Source organism: Artemia sp. Qi Xiang Cuo, chromosome 4 (assembly GCF_049724085.1).
Source record: "Artemia sp. Qi Xiang Cuo chromosome 4, ASM4972408v1, whole genome shotgun sequence".
NCBI classification, from domain to species: Eukaryota; Metazoa; Arthropoda; class Branchiopoda; order Anostraca; family Artemiidae; genus Artemia; species Artemia sp. Qi Xiang Cuo.
In genome coordinates this window covers 59638111-59664807 of record NC_142797.1, presented here as the reverse complement: position 1 = coordinate 59664807, position 26697 = coordinate 59638111, and the positions used below count along the sequence as shown (strand labels likewise).

The 26697-nt window shown below is 35.5% G+C and overlaps 2 protein-coding genes across 2 annotated transcripts in view; both read left to right on the top strand.

The window, feature by feature from the left end:
- LOC148953284 (uncharacterized) overlaps window positions 1–26697 on the top strand; it is a 239439-nt gene that overhangs the window by 44691 nt on the left and 168051 nt on the right. The window lies entirely within an intron of this gene.
- The window catches only part of LOC148953285 (RNA demethylase ALKBH7, mitochondrial), a 52348-nt gene that overhangs the window by 15622 nt on the left and 10029 nt on the right, over window positions 1–26697 (top strand). The gene's annotated exons all lie outside the window — the stretch shown is intronic.

The following is a 26697-nucleotide window of genomic DNA, read 5'->3' as shown; positions in this document are numbered from 1 at the left end:
CAGTTTAATATACATATAATGGTGTTTATTAATAAAAATATTAATATTATTTGATTTATTAAAGTTATAAAAGTAAAAACATGTATATTTTTTTCAGTAAAGTGCAAATTCTGTTCTGGCCTTGGGAAGGCATAGGGGTTTTGCACCCAACTTATGTTAATTTCTGCTCCTTTTGAGTTTGACTCGGTTATTTATTGTAATTTCTGTTCGTTTTGGGTTTCATTTATTGCTGATTTGTGGTAGTTTCGAGCTTGGTAGATTATTTGATTTTATTTTTGCTAATTTTTTGTTTAATGGAGTTCTTTACTTTTCTTTGAAAAACTTATTTTGTGGAAAAAGTTTTTTTAATTAATCCCGTATATAAGGAGGACTGATCGTCCATGCTAAAGTTTTTTAATACTTAAAAAAGCTTCTTTTTGTAATTAAAAGACCCTTGTGTTTCAGGAGTCGTTCTTAAAGAATTGGGGGGGGAAAAAAGTCAAACTTTGATGTAATGACTGAGGTATTGAGAAGAGAGCAGCCACATTCATATACTGGATAGTTTCTGTTTGTTTCAAGTTTTAATGTTGATCCTTACTTTAAGGTTTAAAACTTGTTTCTCTTATTTAATTTGTGGTTGTTTTTCAAATAAAACCAGGAAGTATGCCTCCCCCCACCATGGAAAATCTCTCCGCGGATAATTCCTCTATGAAAAGCTCACCCCCGTAAAATGCCCTCCTGGACAATTCCACCCTACTGAAATTCCCCTTAGAAAATTTTTTGCAGACAATTCCACCTGGAAAATTCTCCTTAGCCTACTTTTGTGTCGAAAGGACTAGTTTTTTATTTAATTTCATGTAGGAATTCGTGCAAATTTCCCTCGTGTAAAATCTCTTAAGATTGAGTCGTGAAAGAGAAAGTGCTTTGACTTACTTGACTTGAAACTCTTGCTCTGCAGCGTCGCCAGCGTAGAGGGAACGAGACGTCAGCGCCGTTAGTTGTCTCCAGAGTGGCCTGTTTTGGGTGAGGGTAGGAGCTTCGGTAGGGTCAATGCCCGACGTTGTGAGTCAATCGCGGATGATATCCGCCCATCTAATACAGGGTCTACCTCTAGGGCGTTTCCAGCCATTTGCAGTTGGATCAAAGTCAAATACAAGTCGGACAGGCATTTCAGTGGGTGGGTGACGTAAATGACCGTACCAACACAGCGAGCGGGACTCTTGCTGTTCGGACGGGGGTGGTAATTTAAAGGACCGAAGGATATCCATGTTCCGTACCCTGTCTAGCCAACTAACGTCTTCGATTTTCCGGATGTGCTACCGAGGCAGAGAAAGTGCCGAGACCGCTACCGAGAAAGAGAAAGTAAGACAAAAAAATTTGTATAGGAATTCCGGAAAATCCCCCCCCCCCCGTGTAAAATTTCCCCCGGAAATTTTACTTCCGGAAACTTCACTTCCATAGAACATGCCCTCAATGGAAAATCTCTCCACTGCAGAAAATTGTCCCTCTCCCGCCCGAAAAATGTCTACATAAGTAGGGTGCCTCGTCTGGATTCCAGACCTTTATGTTCCTTCCTGTGTTATTTGGGGAGATTACGTCCCATGGCACCTTTCCAAGGCAGATTACCAGACTGGTTATTTGGCAGTGTATAATGTGTTCAAACATGTTTTGAGAGTATGCAGTTTGTTATTAAAAAATTGGACACTACAATTAGAATTGTTTGATTGACATTTAAAAAGGAGTAATGAGATTTGCAAATCGGAGTGTAGGATTTGCGAATTTGATCCTATTAAGGATTGACTTGAAATAAAAAATTTTAACAAGAAATGGCTGAAAAGTGTTTTCGGGGAGATGGGGTGATTGTGTACTGTATAATACACATGTGATGTTTGGACAGTGTTGTCAATTTAAAATAGTTTAACGTTATACTATATGAAGAAGTTGATACTAAGAGGGGTGTAGATGACAAGAAAAGAATTGTAATAACGAATAGCTTTACTTCTTCGAAGTGTTCAATATAATACATAAGTGGTGGGGTGATCGCAGAAGGATCTCTTTGGGTTGTCTCTTTGGGTTGTTTGAGTCTTTTTGGTCTGTTTTTGTCTCTTTGGACTGTTTGTGTCTCTTTAGACCGTTTATGTTTCTGTGGACTATGAGTGTCTACATGGGCTGTTTGAATCTTTTTGGTCTGTTTGTGTCTCTTTGGGCTGTTTGAATCTTTTTAGTCTGTAGAGCGAGGATTCCCCCATTGGTTCCTGCACTAGGTTACGCATATCAAGTTGAAAATTTGACAGAATGAGGTATTTGAGGTGGAACTTGAACTAAATCAAAATACACTATGTGCACGCAGATTTTCAAAATGGCATATCTCAAAAAGGGATTTGTGTATTAAGTTGGAAGCTATTTAAAAACAGAAATTTCGGGGGGTTGGGGTCAGACCCCCCTCCTGGATACGGCCTTGCTATCTAATTTAGTTTTTAATCTTTCACAACCAAAGAAACTTGCTTATAAAACAATAGGCAAAATTTTCTCAAGACAGTGGAATTCAATTCAGTGAATATTTTGGCCCTATGTCCAAGGGTCGTCCACGGCACAACACAAGCAAAAATAAAAAATTGTAAAACGATCTTTGCCGAAATCTCTTGCGTTTTACGAGTCAGACAAAAATTTAGGGGGGTTGGGATCAGACCCCCCTCCTGGATACGGCCTTGCTATCTAATTTAGTTTTTATTATTTCAAAAACAAAGAAACTTGCTTTGAAAACAATAGGGAAAATTTTCTCAAGACAGTGGCATTCAATTCAGTAAACATTTCGACCCTATATCCAAGGATCGTTCTCGGCACAACACAACCAAAAATACAAAATTGTAAAACGATCTTTGCCGAAATCTCTTGCGTTTTACGAGTCAGACAAAACTTTCGGGGGATTGGGGTCAGAACCCCACTCCTGGATACGGCCTTGCTCTCTAATTTAGTTTTTAATCTTTCACAAACAAAGAAACTTGCTTTGAAAACAATAGGCAAAATTTTCACAAGACAGTGGAATTCAATTCAGTGAATATTTTGGGACAGTGGAATTCAATTCAGTGAATATTTTGGCCCTATGTCCAAGGGTCGTCCACGTCACAACACAACCAAAAATACAAAATTGTAAAACGATCTTTACCGAAATCTCTTGCGTTTTACGAGTCAGACAAAAATTTAGGGGGGTTGGGGTCAGAACCCCCTCCTGGATACGGCCTTGCTACCTAATTTAGTTTTTAATCTTTCACAAACAAAGAAACTCGCTTACGCCCTCCACTATAACTTCGCTTCAAAAGCTATGAGCTTGAGAAAATTGCCTAAGTATCGAAAAATGGGGAATTTTGGATACTCATAATGATGAGGACTGACGGTTCTAATTCAATATTTTTTTATCATAAAAACAGACTATTTTTTTTTTTAAACCTCGAAATTATTCAACTTTATTTATTTTTTGTACGTATCTTAAAATGACAAAATATGCTTACGGCTCTAACAATTGTACTCTGTGATTGGTCAGAGACACGATGTGGCTTTCCCAGTGTTCTATGTCCGGATATCGACACTACCTAGTCTATTGCATGCATTAAATCAGTATTTTTTACGCAGTGGAACGATAAACACATAAGTTATATCTTTTAAAAAAGTGAAGATGGAGCATTTTAATAAAGTGTGTTCACCTAACAAGGTTATTGTAGCATTGAATGCCGACAAGGAGAAGTATTTAAACTATGAAACAAGTACAAGTGGCAACACTATAGGAAATGTATGCATGCATTGTCAGGACAGTAAGGAATTAAATTTCTTCGGAATACCGAAAAAATTCAACTCTTATGTTGGTGGTTATGCGAGGTTGAGATCTCCAGAGATGATTGCACTCAAAGAGAATGCCAACATAAAAATAATCGGAGATGATAGAGGAAAACTCCTTGCTACTGTTGCAGGTAACACATTACCTACTGATACATCCAATCGTCAGCTTTCGGGTATTAGCATTCAACGGAAGGTCAATAAAAGATCCTTTTCTCGGAAAGTATCCGAGAAATGGATGTTGATATAGAATTTAATCACTCTTATACTTAGATTTTGTGAAATTGCTGTATTGTCTGTCTAGGAAGCGACTTCAATCGATAATGAATGTTTGCGCGCACTTAATCTCGTCTAAATTAACCTTAAAAAATGAAATAAAGCTATGCGGTCGCTGCGGCGGGGCGGAGGGAGCATTAAATAGTGTAATTTGTGAGGAAATTGCTCTGCCTTGCACATACCCACAGACATTGTCAATTTTATCTGACACATCCGATAAAGGATGTTATTAAAGCATTTATTCATTATGAAATTTATATTATGTTAATCGTTTTTAACTTATATAAAAAAGAATGATGATAAAAAAAAATTATTCACTCAGACACTAAAATTCTGTCAATTTCATTCAATGTATCTGACAAAAGGTTCTAACAACAAAAAATTATTATCTCTAAAACATAGATTTTGTTAACTTTATCCTAATTATCCAAGAAATGGATGTTGATATAAAATTTAATCAATTTGATACTTAGAATTTGTGAAATTGCTGTATTGTCTGTCTAGGAAGCGACTTCAATCGATAATGAATGTTTGCGCGCACGTAATCTCGTCTAAATTAACCTTAAAAAATGAAATAAAGCTATGCGGTCGCTGTGGCGGGGCGGAGGGGGCATTAAATAGTGGAATTTGTAAGGAAATTGCTCTGCCTTGCACATACCCACAGACACATTGTAACTTACTTACAATTTTTTCGTAATTTCTTGAATGAAATTTCTGCATTGTGTATACAGGAGGTGACTTCAAGAAAGAGTTTGCTACCTATTTACAATTAATTCATAATTTCTTGAATAAAATTTCCGTATTGTATATACAATAGGGGAAAACAATAAAGAGTTTATTACTTACTTGCAATTTAAAAAATGAAATAGAGCTATGTCAACTTTGCATATTTTATTCAACATATCCGACAAAAGGATGCTGAAAAAGCATTTATTTACTCTGATATTTAGATTTTGTTAATTATAATTTTGTAACTGATAAAAGATGTTGATAAAAAATCAATCTGATACTTAGATTTTGTCAATTTTATCCGATATTTTATCCTATGTATCCGAGAAAAGGATGATGATATAGAATTTAGTCACTCTAATACTTAGATTTTGTCAATTTTATCCGACATATCCGATAAAGGATGTTATTAAAGCATTTCTTCATTCTGAAATTTACATTTTGTCAATTTTATTTGATGTATCTGATAAAGGATTTTGACAAAAAAATTATTCACTCTGACACTTACATTCTGTCAATTTTATCCGATGTATCTGACAAAAGATGTTAATAAATAAAATTTATTCACTCAAACACTTAGATTTTGTTAACTTTTCCTTTGTATCCGAGAAATGGATGTTGATATATAATTTAATCACTCTTATACTTAGATTTTGTGAAATTGCTGTATTGTCTGTCTAGGAAGAGACTTCAATCGATAATGAATGTTAGTAAAGAATTTTTTCAATTTTTTTTCATATCATTTCCTGAATTAAATTTCTGTATTGTGTATTCAAGAGGTGAATTCAAGAAAGAGTTTGTTACTTACTTACTTACTTACAATTTTTTCATAATGAGATAATGACATATCCAACAACGGATGTTGATAAAGAATTTATTCATTCTGATACCTAGATTTTGTCAATGTTATTCCATGTACCTGAGAAATGGATGTTGATATAGAATTTAATAAATCTGATACTTATATTTTGTCAATTTTATCCGATATTCTATCCTGTGTAACCGAGAAAAGGATGCTGATATAGAATTTAGTCACTCTGATACTTAAATTTTGTCAATTTTATCCAAAATATCCGATAAAGGATGTTGTTAAAGCATTTATTTATTCTGAAATTTAGATTTTGTTAATTTTATTTGACGTATCTGACAAAGGATGTTGATAAAAAAAATTATTCACTCTGACACTTAGATTCTGTCAATTTTATTCGATGTATCTGACAACAGATGTTGATAAATAAAATTTATTCACTCTAACACTTAGATTTTGTCAACTTTTTTCTATGTATCCGAGAAATGGATGTTGATATAGAATTTAATTACTCTTATACTTAGATTTTGTGAAATTGCTGTATTGTCTTTCTAGGATGCGACTTCAATCGATAATGAATGTTAATAAGGAATTTGTTCAATTTTTTTTTTAATTTCCTGAATAAAATTTCTGTATTGTGTATCCAAGAGGTGAATCTATTGACCTTCTTTTATTTTTAATGCCCACTAGTTAATGCCCCCTCCGCCCCGCCGCAGCGACCGCATAGCTTTATTTCATTTTTTAAGGTTAATTTAGACGAGATTACGTGCGTGGCGCGCACCCGCGTGGAATTTGTGAGGAAAATACTCTGCCTTGCACATACTCACAGACACTGTCAATTTTATCTGACATATCCGATAAAGGATGTAATTAAAGCATTTATTCATTCTGAAATTTAGATTATGTCAATTTTATTTGATCTCTCTGACAAAGGATGTTGATAAAAAAAAATTATTCACTCTGACACTTTGATTCTGTCAATTTTAGCCGATGTATCTGACGAAAGATGTTGATAAAAAAAATTTATTCACTCTAACACCTAGAGTTTGCCAACTTTTTCCTATATATCCGAGAAATGGATGTTTATATAGAATTTAATCACTCTTATACTTAGATTTTGTGAAATTGCTGTATTGTCTGTCTAGGAAGCGACTTCAATCGAAAATGAATGTTTGCGCGCACTTAATCTCGTCTAAATTAACCTTAAAAAATAAAATAAAGCTATGCGGTCGCTGCGGCGGGGCGGAGGGGGGCATTAAATAGTGGAATGTGTGAGGAAATTGCTCTGCCTTGCACACACCAACAGACACATTGTTACTTACTTACAATTTTTCGTAATTTCTTGAATGATATTTCAGCATCGTGTATACAAGAGGTGACTTCAAAAAAGAGTTTGCTACCTATTTACAATTTCTTCATAATTTCTTGAATGAAATTTCCGTATTGTATATACAATAGGTGAAAACAACAAAGAGTTTATTACTTACTTGCAATTTAAAAAATGAAATAGAGCTATGTCGACTTCGCATATTTTATTCAACATATCCGACAAAAGGATGCTGAAAAAGCATTTATTGACTCTGATATTTAGATTTTGTTAATTATAATTGTTGAAACTGATAAAAGATGTTGATAAAAAATCAATCTGATACTTAGATTTTTTCAATTTTATCCGATATTTTATCCTATGTATCCGAGAAAAAGGATGCTGATATAGAATTTAGTCACTCTAATGCTTAGATTTTGTCAATTTTTATCGACATATCCGATAAAGGATGTTGTTAAAGCATTTATTCATTCTGAAGTTTAGATTTTGTCAATTTGATTTGATGTATCTGACAAAGGATGTTGATAAAAAAAATTATTCACTCTTACACTTAGATTTTGTCAATTTTATTCGATGTATCTGATAAAAGATGTTGATAAATAAAATTTATTCGCTTTAAAACCTAGATTTTGTCAACTTTTTCCTATGTATCCGAGAAATGGAGTTTATATAGAATTTAATCACTCTTATACGTAGATTTTGTTAAATTGCTGTATTGACTGTCTAAGCAGCGACTTCAATCGGTAATGAATGTTAATAAAGAATTTGTTCATTTTTTTTTCATAATTTCCTGAATTAAATTTCTGTATTGTGAATCCAAGAGGTGAATTCATGAAAGAGTTTGTTACTTACTTACTTACTTACTCATAATTTTTTCATAATGACATAATGACATATCCAACAACGGATGTTGATAAAGAATTTATTCATTCTGTTACCTAGATTTTGTCAATGTTATCCCATGTACCTGAGAAATGGATGTTGATATAGAATTTAATAAATCTGATACTTAGATTTTGTCAATTTTATCCGATATTCTATCCTGTGTAACCGAGAAAAGGATGCTGATATAGAATTTAGTCACTGATACTTAAATTTTGTCAATTTTATCCAAAATATCCGATACAGGATGTTGTTAAAGCATTTATTCATTCTGAGATTTAGATTTTGTCAATTTTATTTGACGTATCTGACAAAGGATGTTGATAAAAAAAAATTATTCACTGAAACTTAGATTCTGTCAATTTTATTCGATGTATCTGACAAAAGATGTTGATAAATAAAATTTATTCACTCTAAAACTTAGATTTTGTCAACTCTTTTCTATGTATCAGAGAAATGGATGTTTATATAGAATTTAATCACTCTTATACTTAGATTTTGTGAAATTGCTGTATTGTGTTTCTAGGATGCGACTTCAATCGATAATGAATGTTAATAAGGAATTTGTTCAATTTTTTTTTTATTTCCTGAATACAGTTTCTGTATTGTGTATCCAAGAGGTGAATCTAATAAAGAGTTTGTTACTTACTTACTTACTTACTTACTTACAATTTTTTCATAATGACATAATGATATATCCAACAATGGATGTTGATAAGGAATTTATTCATTCTGATACCTAGATTTTGTTAATGCTATCCTATGTGTCTGACAATAGATGTATGCAAATTCCTTTTCTCACATCTCCGATGTTTTAATAGACAATTTAAACGTTTGATATGCTAGCTTACTCTAAAAATAATAAACACAAAACAATGTAATATTGTTAATGAAATAATGCTATGTAGAATATTAATACAAAAATATATTATGATACATTATTAATATCAATGATTAACTTTGGACATTTGGAATCTGTTCCATAAAATAGTTCACCATGTTCTCGCTTGATATTGTAGCTATTGTCTTCTCTTAGTTCGTAATCAGTAGAATAATCATTATTCCATTTTGAGTCATACACAATTTTTACTGGTGTCTCAACAACAGGCTCAATATGCTTTTCGTCTTTGGCATTATTTGGTTCATTGACTGTTTGATCACTGGCAGTAACGTTTGCTGGTGCTTTGTTTTTCATCGATTCATCTTTATATTCCATAGTGATATTTTCTGACATTTCCATTTTTATTTTTCTGGCAATTTCACTGTCTATTCTCACATTAGTCTTACACAGGTAACAGTTTCGGCACGTAGACAAGATATGGTTTATGATATTAGTAGAAGAGTAGGCCTTTCTTTTTTTGACCTTCAATTGAATGCTAATACCCGAAAGCTGACAATTGGATGTATCAGTAGGTAATGTGTTACCTGCTAAAGTAGCAAGGAGTTGTCCTCTATCATCAACGATTCTTTTTATGTTGGCATTCTCTTTAAGTGTAATCATCTCTGGAGATCTCAATCTCGCATAACCACCAACATAAGAGTTGAATTTTTTGGGTATTCCAAAGAAATTTAATTCCTTACTGTCATGACAATGCATGCATACATTTCCAATAGTGTTACCACTTGTACTTGTTTCATAGTTTAAATACTTCTCCTTGTCGGCATTCAATGCTACAATAACCTTGATATGTGAACACACTTTATTAAAATGCTCCATCTTCACTTTTTTAAAAGATATAACTTATGTGTTTATCGTTCCACTGCGTAAACAATACTGATTTAATACATGCAATAGACTAGGTAGTGTCGATATCCGGACATAGAATACCACTGGGAAAGCCACATTGTGTCTCTGACCAATCACAGAGTACAATTGTTAGAGCCGTAAGCATATTTTGTCATTTTAAGATACGTACAAAAAATAAATAAAGTTGAATAATTTCGAAGTTTAAAAAAAAATGTCTGTTTTTATGATAAAAAAATATTGAATTAGAACCGTCAGTCCTCATCATTATGAGTATCCAAAATTCCCCATTTTTCGATAATTAGGCAATTTTCTCAAGCTCATAGCTTTTGAAGCGAAGTTATAGTGGAGGGCGTAAGCGAGTTTCTTTGTTTGTGAAAGATTAAAAACTAAATTAGATAGCAAGGCCGTATCCAGGAGGGGGGGTCTGACCCCAACCCCCCTAAATTTTTGTCTGACTCGTAAAACGCAAGAGATTTCGGTAAAGATCGTTTTACAATTTTTTATTTTTGCTTGTGTTGTGCCGAGGACGACCCTTGGACATAGGGTCAAAATATTCACTGAATTGAATGCCACTGTCTTGAGAAAATTTTGCCTATTGTTTTCTAAGCAAGTTTCTTTGGTTGTGAAAGATTAAAAACTAAATTAGATAGCAAGGCCGTATCCAGGAGTGGGGGTCTGACCCCAACCCCCCTAAATTTTTGTCTGACTCGTAAAACGCAAGAGATTTCGGTAAAGATCGTTTTTACAATTTTGTATTTTTGCTTGTGTTTTGCCGAGGACGATCCTTGGACATAGGGCCAAAATATTCACTGAGATGAATACCACTGTCTTGTGAAAATTTTCCCTATTGTTTTCTAAGCGAGTTTCTTTGTTTGTGAAAGATTAAAAACTAAATTAGATAGCAAGGCTGTATCCAGGAGGGGGGTCTGACCCCAACCCCCCGAAATTTCTGTTTTTAAATAGCCAACATTTAAAAACATTACAATACTTAAAAACTAAATTAGGTAGCAAGGCCGTATCCAGGAGGGGGGTCTGACCCCAACCCCCCTAAATTTTTGTCTGACTCGTAAAACGCAAGAGATTTCGGTAAAAATCGTTTTACAATATTTTATTTTTGCTTGTGTTGTGCCGAAGACGACCCTTGGACATAGGGCCAAAATATTCACTGAATTGAATTCCACTGTGTTGAAAAAATTTTCCCTATTGTTTTCAAAGCGAGTTTCTTGGTTTGTGAAATATTTAAAACTAAATTAGATAGCACGGCCGGAGCCAGAAGGGGGGTCAGTCCCCACACCACCTAAATTTTTGTTTTTAAATTTCCTACATTTAAAAACATTAAAATATTTAAAACATAAATTAGGTATCAAGGCCGTATCCAGGAGGGGAGGTCTAACCCCAATCCTCCGAAATTTTTTTCCGACTCGTAAAACTCAACAGATTTCGTTAAAGATAGTTTTACAATTTTTTATTTTTTCTTGTGTTGTGCCGTGGAAGACCATTGGACATCAGGCCAAAATATTCACTGAAGTGAATTACACTGTCTTGAGAAAATTTTCCCTATTGTTTTCTAAGCGAGTTTCTTTGTTTGTGAAAGATAAAAACTAAATTAGATAGCAAGGCTGTATCCAGGAGGGGGTTCTGACCCCAACCCCCCGAAATTTCTGTTTTTAAATAGCTTCCAACTTAATACACAAATCCCTTTTTGAGATATGCCATTTTAAAAATCTGCGTGCACATAGTGTATTTTGATTTAGTTCAAGTTCCACCTCAAATACCTGATTCTGTCAAATTTTCAACTTGATATTCGTAGCCTAGTGCCAGGAACCAATGGGGGATCCTCGCTCTACAGACCAAAAAGACTCAAACAGCCCAAAGAGACACAAACAGACCAAAAAGATTCAAACAGCCCAAAGAGACACACATAGCCCAAAGAAACATAAACAGTCTAAAGAGACACAAACAGTCCAAAGAGACAAACACAGACCAAAAAGACTCAAACAACCCAAAGAGACAACCCAAAGAGATCGTTCTGCCATCACCCCACCACTTATGCATTATACTGAACACTTCGAAGAAGTAAAGCTATTCGTTATTACAATTCTTTTCTTGTCATCTACACCCCTCTTAGTATCAACTTCTTCATATAGTATAACGTTAAACTATTTTAAATTGAAAACACTGTCCAAACATCACATGTGTATTATACAGTACACAATCACCCCATCTCCCCGAAAACACTTTTCAGCCGTTTCTTGTTAAAAATTTTTATTTCAAGTCAATCCTTAATAGAATCAAATTCGCAAATCCTACACTCCAATTTGCAAATCTCATTACTCCTTTTTAAATGTCAATCAAACAATTCTGATTGTAGTGTCCAATTTTTTAATAACAAACTGCATACTCTCAAAACATGTTTGACCACATTATACACTGCCAAATAACCAGTCTGGTAATCTGCCTTGGAAAGGTGCCATGGGACGTAATCTCCCCAAATAACACAGGAAGGAACATAAAGGTCTGGAATCCAGACGAGGCACCCTACTTACATACTTCCCGAAAGTAAATACTATATGTAAACAATGGGCAGTTTCATAACTTGCAGCCCTTTTTCCGAGGGGCTCTGAGGGGTCATTTAATCCTCGAACCATAGTTATTGGACCTTTCAGCTATGCTGAACAAGATGGATCTCTCAAAATTTTGATCAGATTACTTGGGGGAAAAAGGGGCTTAGGAAAGGGGCTAGTTACCCTACAATCCTTTTGGTCACTTAAAAAGGCACTAGAACTTTTAATTTTCGTTCGAGTGAGCCCTTTCCGATCTTCTAGGACAATGGGTTTGATACAATAACCCTTGGGAAAAACAAAAGCAAACAAAGGAACAAATAAACTGAAATCTGTTATGTTTCTTCTGGCAAAAATTTTTTACAAAATTCCACATTTTTCTAGATGGGAGCTTTAAACTTTACAGTAGAAACTTAGCAGAAACAGTGAAACTTTAAACCTCTGCATCACGGTTCTCTGATAAGCTGAATCTGATAGTGCGACTATCATTAAAATTCCTTGACTTTTCTGGGGGTGTTTCTCCCATTTTTCGAAAATCAAGAGAATTTTCTCTGGTTCGTAGGTTTCGATGGGTAGCATTAAAATTAATAGATTTTATGTATTTTGAATCAGCAAAAAAACAATTCTTTTGATGTATCTGTTGTTATCGAAATTCCATTTTTAGGGTTTCGATTACTATTGGACCGAGATGCTCCTTAATCACAGTTCGTTACCACGAACTGTTTGATTCTTTTTATAAAAAATTAAAAATATATAAATATTAATTAAAAGACATGAATATACGTGGTGGTTAATTACTGATTTGGACTGAAAATTTTACTGTTTTCAGTATGAAAAGCGTATACATCAGAGCAAACATGCCTAATTAAGCACATCAAACAGTTCGTGGTAATGAACCGTAAATAAGGAGCAATGCGGCTCAATAGTAATCGAAACTCTAAAAAAAGTGGAATTTTGATATCAATAGATATTTCAAAAGAATCGGTTTATTATATTGATTCCAAACATATAAGATTCATTAAGTTTTGTGTTACGCATCAAAAGCTATGAGCCTGAGAAAGTTTGTCTGATTTTCGAAAAAGGGAGGAAACAACCCCTTAAGGACAATGAATCTTAATGAAAATCACACCATCAGACTCAGCGTATACGAGAACTATTGTAGAAGTTTCAAGCTTCCATCTGCAAAAATGTGGAATTTTGTATTTTTTTGCCAGAAGAAAGATCACGGATGCGTGTATTTTTTTTTCCCCAGGGGTGATCGCATCAGACCAATAGTCCTAGGGTTTCGAAAATCGCCTCATTCAAACGGAAATTAAAAGTTCTTGTGCCCTTTTTAAGTGACCAGAAGGATTGGAGGGCAACTGTCCACACTCCCAGCCACCTTTTTTCCTAAAAGTCATCCGATCAAAAGTCCGAGATAGCCATTTTGTTCAGCATAGTTGAAGAGCCCAATAACTATGTCTTTGAGCATAACATAGCCCCCCACAGCCCCTGAGGAAAGGTTTGTAAGTCAGGAAATTTGTCCATTGTTTACGTATAGTATTTCCTATTATGGTATAATAATAATAATTTATTTATGACCCACTTTATACAAAACAAGCGGAGTAAAGCACACTAAAACGGAAAAAAAAAAAATCAATCAAGATAACTTAAACCTTAATCACTGACAAAAACACACGGATAATATTATGGTTTGAGCCTAGGGACACAAAGGCATTTCTTGTCAAATTATTACTAAGCAATTCAAACGATTGGATAATCTCGGTAGCACCATACTTCTCAGTAATACATGTATTACGATATGAAGTGGGAAGGTACAATAAAAATTTGCAATATCTAAAATAAGCGATACGGATCTGGCGCAAATCATTTTTATTCAATAACAAATTCATTCCACTTAAAGACAAGAAATAATGGTCACAATATGTGGAATACATTTTAGCTATAGCTCGCCGTGAATATTTTGCACGGTTAGGTACAATTTTTGCATATCCGATCTTCAACTTTTCTTTAACATCTCTCAGAGCTTGAAGTCACAAAGAAGTGAGTGTAGAACAAATGCTAATTCCTAACCACCGTAAAAACGTAACATTGCGAATTACTGAGGATCCACAGGACAAATTATGAGCTCATGATTGGGGATTGAAAACTAAATGTTCGCATTTATCAAAATTCAAAAACAGACCAACATCCCGAAACATCATAGAAATACGTTGCACCGATAATGCCAAAATAGACTTGGTTCGGCTTAAACCTAGCAAGTCGTCCGCATACGCAATATAAGACACATCATATAAATTATAAAAATACGAAGGTTTGATTCCTAATAACACATTTTGAATGCAAGCATTAAATACATAAGGTGATAGCACCCCACCCTGTCGTACTCCAGATTGAACTGGTATATTGCCGCAGTATCCTGTACCATATTTTAAACGAAGAAACGAATTACTATACCAAAATTTAAGTACATGTATGACAGAAGGGTTCACTCTAAACTGTAGCAAGGAATGTCTCATTTATGCTTGGATAATGCTATCAAAGGCTTTAGACAAATCCAAAGCGCAAATATGTAATTCACAACCTTTAGACTGGGCATCATAAAGAATTGAAGCTAAAACCTTATGCACATGTTGGCACCCAATACGAGGTTGAAACCCAAATTGGTTTGAGTCTTTCGCAGTTCGTTCAATAATATATGGGAGCAGAATATATTCAAAAACCTTACTAATATTGCAAGCAACAGTGATGTGCCTATATGAACTGCAATCAAAAGGGTTTCTTCCGCGTTTAAGAATCGAAGTTACCGTTCCGCAAAGGAAGGAATCAGGCACCATTGACAAAGATAAACAGAACTGAAAAGTAACTGGAGCTGAGCGACTAGTGCCGGACGATCACAACGTAAATGGTGAGCGCTAATCCCATGAAGATCATTTGATTTAGACTTAAGTTTAAGCATACAATTAACAATACTTTTAGTTGAGACGGGAATAACATGACGTTGCAAAACTTTGGGTGGCAAAAACTTAGAAATTAAGCACTGAAAATGATAATGAACACTATAATCAATCTTACAGAAAATACTTTTATAATACCCAAGCCAAGACGAAATTGGGATACCATCACTAGTCCCTAATGAATCAAATTTAGACGTATTAATGACTTCTTTCCATTGTACTGCACTTTTAGGGAACTCAGCACCATTATATCGAACCAAACGAAGATACCGTTTAAACTCCTCTTTTGTCTTACTCTTTATATTAAATACTTGACCTCGCAAGGGCCGCCCACACGCAATCCAGATGCGAAGCCAGAGTTTAGCACGATTTTTGACGGCTTTAAGACCCGGGTCTTCTTTCCAAATTGGACTTCGAGTTTATACAGATATTTTTATATATACTGTATACAGATATTTTTCGGGGAGGGGGGAGAATTTTCTGCTCGGGGGATTTTTTCTACGAGACAATTTTGCGTGGGGAGGGAAGTTCCTGGTGGGTTAACTTTCCAAGGGAAATTTTACACCGGGGGAATTTGCCAGAATTCCTATACAAAATTCTTTTATTCGTCTTACTCTTTCTTTGCCGACTCAATCTTGCCTGTGGAGATATTAAGGGGAATTGTCTGGGGGAAATATTTACTGGGTTGGAATTATCTAGATTATCTTTCGGTTGGTGGGGGGATTTTTAAAGGGAGAAATTCTCCATAGGAGAGTTTTCCGCATAATAAATTCTCGAGAAGGAATTTTCTGCGGGAGCAACTTTCTACTAGGGGGCGGGGTGTTTTTTGTGTGAAGAATTACCCACGGAGGGGAGGGGGGATTTCCGGCATGATTCTGAAAGCAATCAGAAATTAATATTTTTTTTCAAACGAAAGTGGGCTAAGAAAAAATTTTCAGCCGGAATCACCCGCAAAAAATTTTCCGGGGGTAATTTTCCGCTAAAATGGAATTGCATGAGGGACAATTTCCCTGGTGGGGGCGGATATTTTATGTGGGAATAACTTTAAATTGATTTGATTGATTGATTGTGATTTTCCGTGAGGGGAAGGAATTTTTCATGGAGTGGGAACTGGATTTCCCGCATTATTTAAAAATGATCAGAAATTAAATATAAAAAAAAGTTTTTTTTAAATGAAAGTAAGGAGCGACATTAAAACTCTAAACGAACAGAAATTATTCCGTCTATGAAAGGGGCTGCCCCCCTCTCAACGCCCCGCTCTTTACGCTAAAGTTTGACTCTTTGTCAAAACTCTACTTTTAAAGTAATAAAAACTTCAGCGTAAAGAGCGGGGTGTTGAGGAGGGGACAGCATCTTTCATTTATGGAATATTTGTGTTCATTTTAAGTATTAATGTCGCCCCCTACTTTCAGTTAAAGAACTTGTTTTTTTTGTTTAATTTGTTAGTACAGCCTTATCATTAGAATTAAACATTTAATAAAACGTATAATTTCTGCCGTAGCGCTAGTTGAACTTGACCAAAAAGCGTGCATTAGAAGGAGGTGTACCCTTCATTTTTAGAATGATTTCTGTTCTTGCAAGTTTTCTGTTGATTTTTACTTAAACGTTGAAAAAAAATTAGTATATACTGCCAACGAGAACCACCCAAAGATTTGATTTTTTTTTTTTTTTAGTTTTAGATTTTTGGGATGGTTTTGAGGGTATTATTTTTCTACTATCTCCAGAAATTGGGAGTTTTTCACGCTGATTTGTAAAAAAAAAGGCGCCTTGTCCAACAATTACGCGTTTGAAAATGTACCATAGGCAGTGCAATAGCGCTGCCTAAGTAAAGAGCGATGCGGGCACAATGTATTATTCATCATTTATTTTTTTTTTTTTTTTTTAGACCAGGGCACTTCGTATCGAAGGAGTTATCACAGAAACTTGGAAAAGGGCTCATTCGATTAGAAATTGAAAGAGCTTATTCGATTAGAAATTGAAAGGGCTAGTGCTCGTTATAAGAGTTGAAAGTGATTGGAGGGCAACTAATCCCCTCCCACGCTCATCTTTTCCCCAAACACATCCAATCAAAATTTTGAGATAGCTATTTTGTTCAACGTATTTGAAAGATTCGGAAATTATGTATTTCTGGATGAACCCCCCCCCCCTACAGCCCTGAGGGCAAGGATTGTAAGTTATTCCCTGGGGGGCATATAAAGTTTATATAGAAAGGGTGATCGTATAAACTTCAGAGGGGGCTTATTGGATTGTTAATCAGAAGGTTCAGTGCCCTTTTTGAGATTCAGAGTCATGGGAGGGTGGAAACCCCCCCTCCCCACACCTCGTATTTTACCGAAATGCATCTGATAGAAATTTTGAGATGGTAATTTGTTCTGGTAGGAACTTCTAAAAAGGCTCATCGACTGGAAATTGAAAGGGCTAGTGCCCTTTTTAATAGTCGAATATGATTGGAGGACAACTAACTCCCCTCCCACGCCCACCATTTTCCCAAAGACGTTCAATCAAAATTGTGAGCTAACCATTTTGTTCAACGTAATTGAAAGGTCTGGAAATTATGTCTTTGAGGATGACAATCCCCCCCCCCCCCTCAGATACCTCAGGGGAGGGGTCTCAAGTTTTGTTCTGGGGGCATTTAAGGTATATCTAGAAAGGGTGATCGCATAAAATTTCGTGGGGGCTCATTGGATTGGTAATCAGAAGTTCTAGTACCCTTTTTAAGGTCCTAAGTGATCTGAGGATGGATAGACCCCCCCCCACCTCGTATTTTCCCGGAATGAATCTGACAGAAATTTAGAAATGGCCATGTGTATTCGTAGAAACTTTGAAAAGAGCTCATTCGATTGGGAATTGAAAGGGCTAGTGCCCTTTTTAATACTCGAAAGTGATTGGAGGGCAACTGACCGCTCCTCCCACGCTCACTATTTCCCCAAACATATCCATTCTAAATTTCAAGATAGCCATTTTGTTCAAAGTCTTTGAAAAATCCAGAAATTATGTCTTTGAGTATGAACTCCCCCCCCCCCCGCAACCCTCAGGGCAAGGGTGTAAGTTACGCTCTGGGGGCCTATAAGGTCTATATAGGAAGGGTGATCATATAAACTTCGGGGTAGGGGGGGCTCATTGGGTTGGTATTAAGAAGTTCTTGTGTCCTGTTTAAGATTGGTCATTGTTGTCGTAGAAACTTCGTAAAAGGCTCATTCGTTTGGAAATTGAAAGGACTAGTGCCCTTTTATTAGTCAAAAGTGATTGGAGGGCAACAACCTCACAACCCCCACGCCAATCAATTCCCAAAATACACCTAGTCAAAATTTTGAGATAGCCATTTTGTTCAGCGTAGTTAAAGGTTTGTAAATTATGTCTTTGACAACCCCCATACCTTCTTAAGACCAGAGCGTAATTTGTACTTTACTGAAAAAAATGACTGTCGATTGTTAGCTTAGTATACATATACTTAAATATATTCCTTAAAGTTTTAATATTTATTTATTTATTAAAGTTAAAAAAGTTAAAACATTTTAAACGTATTTTGTCGTTTAATGTCGGAGGATAAAACGTTTAGAATGGCTTTTGAGTTTTTAACGGGAAAGTGGAAGCAAAACAAATATTTTTGCTGAAAAAAACACAAGACAAATTTGTTCTAAAATAAGATTAATAACTGATAATTAGGCTATATACTGTAGCTATTATAGCTATTAAACTCTAATATTAAGAAATTTATATTTTCGATGTGCTATACTACTAAACTTTGTGATAGCCATTTGTTCAAAAGCAGTCCAAAGATCACATAACGAGACCTTTGGGGTTGTGACAACCCCCAGAGTTCGGGGGCCAGGGTTGTAAGTTATGCCCCTGGGGTATATAAGGTTTTCATGGAAGGTGTGGTTATTTAAACTTTAGAGGAAGCTCATTTGATTGGAAATGTATAGTTCTAGTTCCCTTTTTAGAGTCAAAATTTATGTAGGATAACTAGCCCCCTCCCCTCCTCCGTTACAACCTGTTTTTTCCAAACGCATGTAATCAAAATAGTGAGCTAGCCATTTTGTTTACAATAATCCAAAGAGCATATAACAATGGCTTCAAGGTAGACACAACCTCCGAGAGCCCAGGTGCAAGGCTTGTAAGTTATGCCGCGGCCATATAAGGTTCTCAGGGAACGGATGGTCGTATAAACTTTGGATCGGGTGGGGCTCATTCGATTGGAAGCCGGAAGATATAGTGCCCTTTCTAAGAGTAAAGAGTGAAAGGAGGACAACCAGCCCCCCCCCCCACAATCCTATCGTTCCTTAAAACACATCCAATCCAATTTTAAGAGAATTATGTTGTTCAGTATTATTGAAAAATCTAGTAATTATGTCTTTGGGGATGTCAATCTTCCCATATTGTCAACTTATACTATTAATTTAGACCTTTAAGTGTAAGTTATGGGGGATTTTGAACTAGCCAGAAGGCACTATATGTATACTTTCAGTGCTACCACTAAAGTTAATTTAACCAATGACGCTAAAGATACTAAGATGAAACCCTTAGGGTATGTTTAGGAGTTTCAATTAAAGGAAAAAATTGTGTGCATGCAGGTTTTCAAAAGGGCACATAAGCAATATCATAGTCAACATCACTCTATAATAGCTAGAAATATCAGTGAGACTTTAAAGGGGCGTAATCAATTAAAAATTAAAAGTTCTGGTGCCCTTTTTCAGAGATTGGAGGGCAAGCAGCCCTTCTCTCCAGCCCATTCATTTTCCCAATGCATCTAGTCAAAACTTTGAGACAGCCATTTTGTTCAGCGTAGGAGAACTGTCCAGCAACTATGTCTTTAGGGATACTAGGCATGTCAACTCCCCCCCCACACACACAATTATGCAATTAGATCGTTATGCTTTAAACCCAAACGTTGCTTTAAGATTAATCAAAAGGCATTGTGTTTATGGTTGCCAATAAGACTCCTCAGCAATATACCGAGAACGACTGATGGTATTAAGTTGAATTTTTTGGGGGTACTACTATTACTACTTCTGCTCTTACAATTTAAATACATAAAAAGAGTGTAAGTGTAACTGGGTTGTCAAAGAGCATAGATAGAATATTTTGGGAATGATATTAAATTTTGCTTTTCAGGTCAACTTCAGAAGCTATAAAATTAAATTCAAAAAATACTGTTTGTGTCAGGATTAAAAATTGTTAAAAAAGTTTCTCCAATATACAAATACCCTACTATGGATTCTTATAGAAAAAAACTGAAAATATATAAAATTTATTTTTTTCTATAAGAATCTTATGTCAATAAAAAACGAACAGAAACTAATTTTATATGCTTTTTCCCTAAAACAAGTTTTTCAAAGACAAGTAAAGAGCTCCTTAAGCCAAAGACGAGCAGAAATAAAGTCAAATAATCTTCCAAACGTAAAACTACCGCAAATAACTATCAATAAATAAATTAAACTCAAAACGAACAGAAATTACAATAAACAGCGGAGTCAAACTCAAAACTAGCAAAAACTAGCATGAGTAGGGCTGATAAACCCCACGGCTTCTCAAGAACAAAACATAATTTGTGCTTTACTGAAAACGAAGTACGTTTTAAATGTTTTCACTTCTTTCATTTTCATGAATTAAAAATGATAAAAACTTTAAGCAATAAATATCAGTATATATCAATTAAACTGACAATTCACGGTTATTTGTGTGTTTTTTTCAGTAAATTGTGTTCTGGTCTTGAGAAGCTGTGGGGGTTTTCAGCCCTACTCATGTTAATTTTTGCTCGTTTTGAGTTTGACTCGGCTGTTTATTGTAATTTCTCTTCGTTTTGTGTTTCATTTATTTATTCGTATTAATAATGATTTGTGGTGGTTTTGCGCTTGGATGCGTAAAACTCAGTCAAACTCAAAACGAGCAAAAATTAACTTTAGTAGGGCTGATAACCCCCATGACTTTTGAAGATCAGAACACAATTCGCGCTTTACTGAAAAACCAAAAATTAATGACCGTGGATTGTCAGTTTAATTGACAAATAAGATATTTATTCCTTAAAGTTTTGATAATTTTTTATTTATAAAAGTAAAAAAAGTGAAAACATTTCAAACGTATTTTGTTTCCAGTAAAGCGCCAATTGTGTTCTGGTCTTGAGAAGGCATGGGGGTTATCAGCCCTACTCGTGTTATTTTTTGCTCGTTTTGAAGTCGAGTCGGCTATTTATTGTAATTTCTGTTCGTTTTGAGTTTTATTTATTTATTGATAGTGATTTGTTGTAGTTTTACGCTTGGAACATTATTTGACTTTATTTTTGCTCATTCTTGGCTTAATTGAGCTCTTTACTTTTCTTTGAAACACGTGTTTTGTGCAAAAGTTTTTTTAAATTAATCTCTGTTCGTTTTTTATTGACATAGTCTATTTCATAGGAAAAAATAATTTTCATGTCTTCATTTTTTTTCTATAAGAATCCAATAAGACGCAGTTTTTCTATAAGACACAGTTGCTGGACCGTTCTACTATACTGAACAAAATGGATGTCTCAAAGTTTTGACTAGGTGCATTTGGAAAATGAATGGGCTTGGGAGAAGGGCTGCTTGCCTTCCAATCTGTTGTTACTCTGAAAAAGGGCACCGGAACTTTTAATTTAGAATTGATTATGCTACTTTAAAAGTTTCAATGATATTTCTAGCTATTATAGAGTGGTGCTGTCTATGATATTGCTTATATTCTCCTTTGAAAACCTGCATGTACACAGTTTTTTCCTTTAATTGAAACGCCTAAACGTTCCCAAGAGTTTCATCTTAATATCTTTGGCGTCATTAGTTACATTAACTGTAGTGGTAGTGTTAAAAGTACGCATATAGTGCCTTTCGGCTGGTTCAAAATCCCCCACAACTCGCTCTTAAAGGTCTAAATTAATAATGTAATTTAACAGTGTGGGAGGTTGACATCCCCAAAGACATAATTACTGGACCTTTCAATAATGCGGAACAGAATGGTTCTCTTAAAATTTTGATTGGATATGTTTTGGAGAATGAAGGATTCTGGGGGGAGGCTGGCTTTTATTTGACTTTATTTCTACTCATTTTTGGTTTATTAACCAAACTTACAAATTACAAATTAACAAATATTATCTGTAAGTAATCATAGGCAGCGCAATCGCGCTGCCTAAGTAAAGAACGATGTTGGCACAATGTATTATTATTATTATTTTTTTTCTTCCATTCCAGGGCACTTCGTATCGAAGAAGTCGTCGTAGAACCTTCGAAAAGGGCTCATTTGATTGGAAATTGGAGTGGCTTGTGCCCTTTTTAATAGTCGAAAGTGTTTGGAAGGCAACTAACACCCCTTCCACGCCCACCATTTCCCCTAACACATCCAATCAAAATTTTGAGATAGCCATTTTGTTCAGCGTAGTTGATTTCCAGATAAAAAATATGTTTTTGAGGAGGACACTCCCCCACAACCCTCAGGGAAAGGGTTTTAAGTTATAATCTGAGGGTATATAAGAACGATGTTGGCACAATGTATTATTTACTATATTTTTCCTTTAGACCAGGGCACTTCGTATCGAAGAAGTTGTCGGAGAAACTTCGAAAAGGGCTCATTCAATTGGAAATTGGAGTGGCTTGTGCCCTTTTTAATAGTCGAAAGTGTTTGGAAGGCAACTAACACCCCTTCCACGCCCACCAGTTCCCGAAACACATCCAATCAAAAGTTTGAGATAGTTATTTTGTTCAGCGTAGTTGATTTCCTAATAGAAATTATGTATTTAAGGAGGACAAACCCCCCAAAGCCCCCAGGGCAAAGGTTGTAAATCATGCCCTGGGGGCATATAAGGTTTTTATAGATAGAGTTGTCATAAAACTTTCAAAAGGGGCTGATTCAATTGAAAATTGAGAGGGCTAGTGCCCTTTTTAATAGTCGAAAGTGATTGGATGGTAACTAAGCCCCCTCTTACGCCCACCATTCCCCCAAACAAATCCAATCGAAATTTTCAGATAGCCGTTTTGTTCAACGTAGTAGAAATTTCTGAAAATTATGTGTTTGAGGATTAACCCCCCCCCCCCTGTCCTCAGGGCAAGGGTTGTAATTTATGCCCTGGGGGCATATAAGGTATTGTTGAAAGCGTTGTCGTAGAAACTTCGAAAGGGCTCATTTGATTGGAAATTGAAAGGGCTAGTGCCTTTTTTAATAGTTGAAAGTGATTGGAGAGCAACTAATGTCCCTCTCACACCTACCATTGCCCCAAACACATCCAATAAAAATTTTGAGATAGCCATTTTTTTTAACGTAGTTCAAATTTCTGGAAATTAGGTCTTAGAGGATGACAACCACCCTAACAGCTCTTAGGATGAGGGTTGTAATTTATGCCCTGGGGTCATATAAGGCGTTTATAGAAAGCTTTGACGTAGAAACTCAAAAAGGGCTCATTTGATTGGAAATTGAAAGGCCTAGTGCCCTTTTTAATAGTCGAAAGTGATTGGAAGGCTTGAAATTTGTATATTAAAGATCGATGTGAGTGTAATGTATGACTTTTTTTGTTGTTGTTGTTTAGACCAGGGCACTTCATATCGAAGGAGTTTTCGTAGGAACTTCGAAAAGGGCTCATTCGATTGAAAATAGAAAGGGCTGATGCCCTTTTTAATAGTCGAAAGTGATTGGAGGGGAACTAATCCCGCTCCCACGCCCACCCTCCCACTTGCGTTTATGTTTAAAAACTAAATGTTGCCTTAAGATTAAATCAAAATGTACTGTGTTAATACTTATTCCCAATAAGGTATCTCAGCAGTATCCTAAGAGCGACTGAGGGTAATATGTTCAAACTTTCGGGGCTACTTCTGCTCTTAAAATTTAAACAAGTCAAAGTAGCGCAAGTGTATCCAAGCTATCAAAGAAAGTAAGCAGATTTTTTTTTGTTGCAAATGGCATCAAGTTTTCCATTTCAGGTCAACTAGAGGAGGTATGAAACGAAATTAAACTCTACTATTTGTGTCCAGAAGGGCATATGCTGTTAAAAATTGCTGAAAATTGTTCACCAGCATACAAATAGCAGGCCAACTATAAAGTCTTAAAAACAAAATGATTTGAAGTATTATTTTCTTTTTCCCTGAAAAGAAAGTGTCAATATAAAACGAACAGAAATTAATTAAAAAAACTTTCCACAAAATCAGTTTTTCAAAGAAAAGTAAAGAACTCCATTAAACAAAAAATGAGCAAAAATCAAATCAAATAATCCACCAAGCTTGAAACTACCACAAATCAACATCGATAAATAAGTGAAACCCAAAACGAACAGAAATTACAATAAATAACCGAGTCAAACTCAAAACGAGCAGAAATTAACGTAAGTTGGGCTCAAAACCCCTATGCGTCCCGAGGCCCTTTTTGATGTTTTTACAACATCGCTTTCTATAAAAACCTTACATGTCCCCAGGGCATAAATTACAACCCTCGCCCTGAGGGATGTGGGGGGAGGGGCTGTCATCCTTAAAGACCTAATTTCCAAAACTTTCAAGTACGTTGAATAAAATAGCTATCTGAAAATTTTGATTGGATGTGTTTGGGGAAAAGGTGGGCGTGAGACGGGGGTTAGTTAACCATAAATCACTTTCGACTATTAAAAAGGGCACTAGCCTTTTGAATTTACAATCGAATGAGCTGTTTTTCTAGTTTCTTTGACAAAGATTTCAATAAAAACTTATATGCCCCCAGGGTATAACTTGTAACCCTTGCCCTGAAGACTGTGGGTGGAGTGTCCTGCTCAAAAAGTATAATACCCTGAGCTTTAAACGGCGTGAAACAAAAAGGCTATCTCAAAATTTTGATTGGATGTGTTTGGGGAAATGGTGGGCGTGGAAGGGGTGTTAGTTGCCTTCTAATCAGTTTCGACTATGAAAAAGGGCACTAGTCATTTCAATTTCAAATTGAATGAGCCCTTTTTAAAGTTTCTACGACAACTCGTTTAATAAAAACCTTATTTGCCCCCAGGGTATGACTTACAACCCTTGCCCTGAGGGCGGCGGGGGGGGGGGGGCTTGTCATCCTCAAAGACCTAATTTCCACAACTTTCCATTACGTTGAACAAAATGGCTTTCTGAAAATTTTGATTGGATGTGTTTAGGAAAAAGGTGGGCGTGAGAGGGGGGTTAGTTACCCATAAATCACTTTCGACTATTAAAAAGGGCACTAGCCTTTTGAATTTACAATTGAATGAGCTGTTTTTCTAGTTTCTACGACAAAGATTTCAATAAAAAACTTATATGCCCCCAGGGCATAACTTGTAACCCTTGCCCTGAAGACTGTGGGTGGAGTCCACAAAAAAGTATAATATCCTGAGCTTTAAACGGCGTGAAACAAAAAGGCTATCTCAAAATTTTGATGGGATGGGTTTGGGGAAATGGTGGGCGTGGAAGGGGTGTTAGTTGCCTTCTAATTGTAGGAGGGATAGTATTATAGACAGCGCAATCGCTCTGCCAAAGTAAAGAACGATGTTGGCACAATGTATTGTTTTTTGTTTTGTTTTTACTTTAGACCAGGGCACCTCCTATCGAAGGAGTTGTCGTAAAAACTTCAAAAAGGGCTCATTTGATTGGAAATTGGAGTGGCTTGTGCCCTTTTTAATAGTCGAAAGGGATTGGAAGGCAACTAACGCACTTTCCACGCCCACTATTTCCCCAAACATATTCAATCAAAATTTTGAGATAGCCATTTTGTTCAGCGTAGTTGATTTCCAGATAGAAATAATGTTTTTGAAGAGGACACTCCCCCACAGCCCTTAGGACAAGGGTTTTAAGTTATGTCCTATGGGCATATAAGATTTTTATAGAAAGCATTGTCGCAGAAACTTCAAAAATGGGCTCCTTTGATTGGAAATTCAAAGGGCTAGTGTCCTTATTAATAGTCGAAAGTGATTGGAGGGCCACTAACCCCCCTCTCACGCCCACTTTTTCCCCAAACACATCCAATCAAAATTTTGGGATAGCTATTTTGTTCAACGTAGTTGAAAGTTGTTCAACGCCAAACTATAAAGTCTTTAAAAAAACGAAAAGATTTAAAGAATTACTTTCTTTTTCCCTGAAAAGACTATGTCAATATAAAACGAACAGAAATTAATTAAAAAAAACTTTTTTCACAAAATAAGTTTTTCAAAGAAAAGTAAAGAACTCCATTAAACCAAAAATGAGCAAAAATAAAATCAAATAATCTACCTAGCATGAAATTACCACAAATCAGCATCGATGAATAAATGAAACCCAAAACAACAGAAATTACAATAAATAACCGAGTAAAACTCAAAACGAGCAGAAATTAACTTGAGTAGGGCTCAAAATTCCTATGCCCTCCCAAGGCCAGAACACTATTTGCACTTTACTGAAAAAATACGAATGAATGTGCATTGTCATTTTAATATACATATACTGATATTTAGTATTCAAAATGTTAATATTATTTGATTCATTAAAGTTATAAAAGTAAAAAATTTAAATTTTTCAGTAAAGTGCAAATTATATTCTGGCCTTGGGAAGACGTAGGAAACTGCATAGGAAGGCAAAAAAGGAAACGAAAGAAGAAAAAAAGAACTATTTTCTAACTTTAGCAATTGAGATAAACAAGCACTTGAACAAGGC